This window comes from Ictidomys tridecemlineatus, chromosome 10 (genome assembly GCF_052094955.1).
Source record: "Ictidomys tridecemlineatus isolate mIctTri1 chromosome 10, mIctTri1.hap1, whole genome shotgun sequence".
Taxonomy (NCBI): Eukaryota; Metazoa; Chordata; class Mammalia; order Rodentia; family Sciuridae; genus Ictidomys; species Ictidomys tridecemlineatus.
This window is the reverse complement of record NC_135486.1, coordinates 46158287-46162671: the sequence shown is the minus strand read 5'-3', so window position 1 is coordinate 46162671 and position 4385 is coordinate 46158287. Positions and strand designations below refer to the sequence as shown.

General features: G+C 37.0%; 1 non-coding gene across 1 annotated transcript; it reads left to right on the top strand.

The window, feature by feature from the left end:
• Positions 1-1196: 1196 nt before the first annotated feature.
• Positions 1197-1272, top strand: Trnav-cac (transfer RNA valine (anticodon CAC)). Its single transcript has one exon. It is a non-coding gene; the product is annotated as a tRNA-Val (tRNA).
• The last annotated feature ends 3113 nt before the right edge of the window (positions 1273-4385 follow it).

Genomic DNA, 4385 nt, shown 5'->3' with positions numbered 1-4385 from the left:
TATATTTCCAGTGATGGAAATGACTTCTCATTTATCTTTTACCAAGTTTAGCTATGAGAGACAGACACATTTGGAGCACCTTGGCTGTATTATTTTTAGTAAAATAGAAAAAGTAAAACTGCCCTTAACTGGCATGGTCAAATTGTGTAACAGGTAGGGAGATAATTCTTATACAACAAATTTGATTTTATATGGGAAGGCATAAAAATAACATAAGGTAATATTTTTTTCTTTTATTCCTCTTTTTTCCTACCTCCACTTCATATACTTATGATGTTTAAAAGTATTTAGATGAATTTTTAATTAAGCTATCTAAGAGGATGGCATAGAAAAGTATCCTAATGCCTTCTTTCTACCCTTTCTCATTGCGCACTGGTTTTGCTTCTATTGTTATTGTTGTCATAAGAAAATTAGATGCTGAGTTTCAGCCTCAGTTTAAATAGAAGCAGAAGATCTTTCAGGAAAGTTACAACCTCTGACTTTCATGTCCACTGAGTTATATCCTGATGATAGGGGCAGCAGGGAAATCAGATGCTGGTGTTTGAGATGAACAAGAAGTTTGGATAATAAAAGCTATGGTAGAGAGGGGAAAAAAAACAAACAAGCAAATTCTGGAACAGAATAATGAATTATTTGCTGACCATATGAAAAAAGAATGAAAACTTATCTATGATACAGCTTTGCTTGCAACTGATTAATTCTTACTTTCTGAATTTATCACCTGAATCCAAGCTATTGAGAAGTTGAGAAGAATTTGTTGCAACAAAAAAATATTCATTGACAAACTATGATAACTGAATAATTTTTTACCTCTTTCTAGACAGGCAGCTAGAACTACATTTCCCCCAAATCCCTGGCAAATACAAGTGGCCAGATAACAGAGTTTTGGCCAGGAGAATTTTGGTAGAAATAATAAATAGTATATTCAGCCTTTGTCTATAAAAAACTTTCCTCTACACAAAATGTTATTGCTCTTCTGTCATTTGATATTTGGTCCCTGACATCCAGAGAGACTTATGAAACCACCGAGTTTTGGGGTTTATCTGCTGCAGTGGCCTGTATTGTATCTGGAATTTTTGCAAGGAGAGTGATTTTAGGTCTTTTTACCACACAAATGGTAACTGCAAGATGATGGGTATGTTTGTTTAATTGATTGTTGTAACCTTTCCACAATGTATATCAAAACAGCTTGTCAGGCTGGGGATATAGCTCAGTTGGTAGAGTGCTTGTCTCACATGCACAAGGTCCTGGGTTCAATCCCCAGTACCAACAAACAAAACAAAACAAAAAGCCCAGCTTGTCACAAACCTTAAATATATGCTATAAAAAGAATTAGGGGATTGCAAGATGGTAAAATAGAGGAAGGAGGCACTTTTTACCTGCTCTGCAGTTTGGAATTGAAATGACAGGAATATGGCTTCATAACGGGATGGATGTCAGAAGAAAACCATTATAAGTCAATATTTGTCAGAGATTTGGAGAAACCCAGGGATTCTGGTCTAGTGAATGGAGGGTATAAGGAAATACACTGTAGCCTGGCAGTAGCAGTGGTGCTGTGTCACAGCAAAGGGAGGGGGCAAGGCAAAGGGAAAGAGAAACAAAGACAAGTTTGGCACACAAACACCAGTGGAAGGCAGTCTATATGTAGCTGATAATAAAGTCTGCACAGTGAGCTGGGGTCTAAAATGTGTTGTTTCTGAATTCTTTTTCTTTATTTTGGTACTGGGGATTGAACCTTGTGCTTTGCCACTGAGCTACATTCTCACCACTCTTAATTTTTTATTATGAGACAGCGTCTTCCTAAGTTTCTGAGGCTGGCCTCAAACTTGTGATCCTCCTGTCTCAGTCTCTTTCATTTTCTGGAATTACAGGTGTGCATCATTATGCCCTAATCCATGTTTTCTAACTCCCAAGTGAAGAACTGAGGGGGAGATCCAGCTAGAGGAGTTTATATTGAATCACTTTCCTCAGGGAACCTGAGTCCTTCACAAATACTTCTACTCTGTCTCAGCCAGTACTCACTGCCTGATCTAAAGTGCACCTGCCAAATTCCAATCCAAAAATGGCTATAGAGACTATTGGATCCAGGCACATTCAAGACAGATGTACAGAGGAAAGTTCAGCCTGTTTTTCCCTTGAGCCTCAGCATGTGCAAACCACCAGTGGAAAGGGATAGGGGAAATCAACCAGGCAGGCATAATTACATTGGGAGCAGGAGAGTACAACCCACTTTCTTTTGGGGAGGCTCTGTGCATTAATGACCAGCTGGAAAGGATTGGGAGGAAACAATCAGGTGGGAATGATTACTTTTGGATGTGGAGAATTGGACATCTGTATTTGGTGGTGGGTGGACTACGGAAAACCTGCAGTGCACCATCTACCTAGAGAAGTCAGTCACCCTGTCCTATGGGTAGAACTCTGGGAAGATGCTAGAAGCCTAGGTGTCCAGCTGAGATCAACATCTCCTCAGCTCTGGGGGTGTAAGATTTAATTGATCAGGAGTATGTACTCTAAACAAAATTCCAGAGTTACATTTAAAGCTTCACACCAGCAGTCAGGATTTCCTCAATGTTCTCTGCAGTACTTCCAACAAGGGAGAGCAGCAGACTAAGACATCCAGGCAAAATCCCAGTAGAAGATGCTTCCAGTTCTATCCCCCCTGTACTGGTGAGCAGAGAAGATGAGAGCTATCTCAACCAGCTACACTTCCAATCCACTGCAGCAGGCAGAGTGGCAAAGGTCACCAAGGAGGTTGGGTTTAATATGACCAAGTTCTGGTTCTAAAAGACACATAGCCCAAGAAGTTAAGGAATAGAAGAACAGTTTGGAATAGAATGTAAATACTCGACTTCAGCTACCTCAGTGGAAAAGTTCACACATTGAAGAAAAAAATTGGGGGTGGTACCAGGGTTTGAACCCAGGTACATTTATCCACCAAGCCACATCTCCAGCCATCTTTATGTTTTTTTTATTATTATTTTTTAATTTCAAGACTGGTTCTCACTAAGTTGCTTAGGGCCTTGCTAAGTTGCTGAGGCTGGCTTTGTACCTGCCTCAGCCTTCCAAATTGCTGGGATTACAGGCATGTGCTACCGTGCCTAGCTCAAATTCACACACTTTTAATTTAGAAATTTTCTTTTTTATTATTATGTTTTTAGTTGTTCTGGGTATATTTGCTGATTGGTTCATGGATCTATCTATATCTGTTTTTATTCCCTATTTTATCATTTATTTTTCTTTTACTAACCTTTTACTATTTCATTCTGAAATTGTTGTGAAGTGGCTATAGTTACTGGGGATTAGTATCTCCTTCAATGGAGTGATATAGACTGGACATTCAAATTGAATGAAATATTAACAGCAAGATATTAATCCAATCCAGGACACATAGTAAAGAAAAATCAGCACACCAAAAAGTCTCTTATGTGAAAGTAGGATAGGTAATATTACCAAAAGAGGGGAAGAAATATTAACCATATGAAAAAGAAGGGAAGAAGCCACCCCAAATATCTCACAGCACAACTGACCCCATTGGCACCACAATGGAGGAAATACCAGAAAAAAATTCAGAAAGTTGATAATTAAAGTGCTCAGTGAACTAAAAAAATTCCAAGGAATGCACTAAGAAAGAATATGGAGAAAGTAAATGAGAATTCAATAAAGAGATTCTGAAAAAAAAAATCCCAGAAATGGAAGAACAAATCAAATTAAAAATTCAATAGAAAGAACCACCAATGGATTAGATTACAGATTCTCAGGCCTTGAAGAAAAAATATGTAATCTTGAAAATAAAGTCAACTATAAAGAAAAGATATTAAGAGACCATGACCAAGTTATAACAGAAATCTTGGATAATATTAAGATACCAAATATAAGAATGATCAGCATAGACAAAGGCACTGAAATACAAACTAAAGAAATGCACAAACTTTTAATGAAATGATATCAAAAGTTGTTCAAACCTTAGGAAGGAGATAGAAATTCAAATACAAGAGGTGTTTAGAACCCTAAATAGACAAGATCAAAAAAGATCTTTTCCAAGATACATTATCATTAAATAATATATTGAAGAAGGATATAATTCTAAAAGCTGCAAAGGAAAATAGTAGGATACATTTGGAGTTAAGCCAATTAGAATGTCTACTGATTTCTCAATTCAGACACTAAAAGTCAGGAAGGTTTGGAGTTAATATTTACCAAATCCTGAAATGTAACAGATGTCAACCAAGATTGCTATATCCAACAAAACTATCATTCAGAATCTTTTGATTCTAAAATAAAAAGTTCCCATGATAAGCAGACACTAAAATAATTCATAACCATTAAGCCAGCACAATATAACATATGCAATGAAATAGTTCATACATAGAAAAAATAAAAATTGT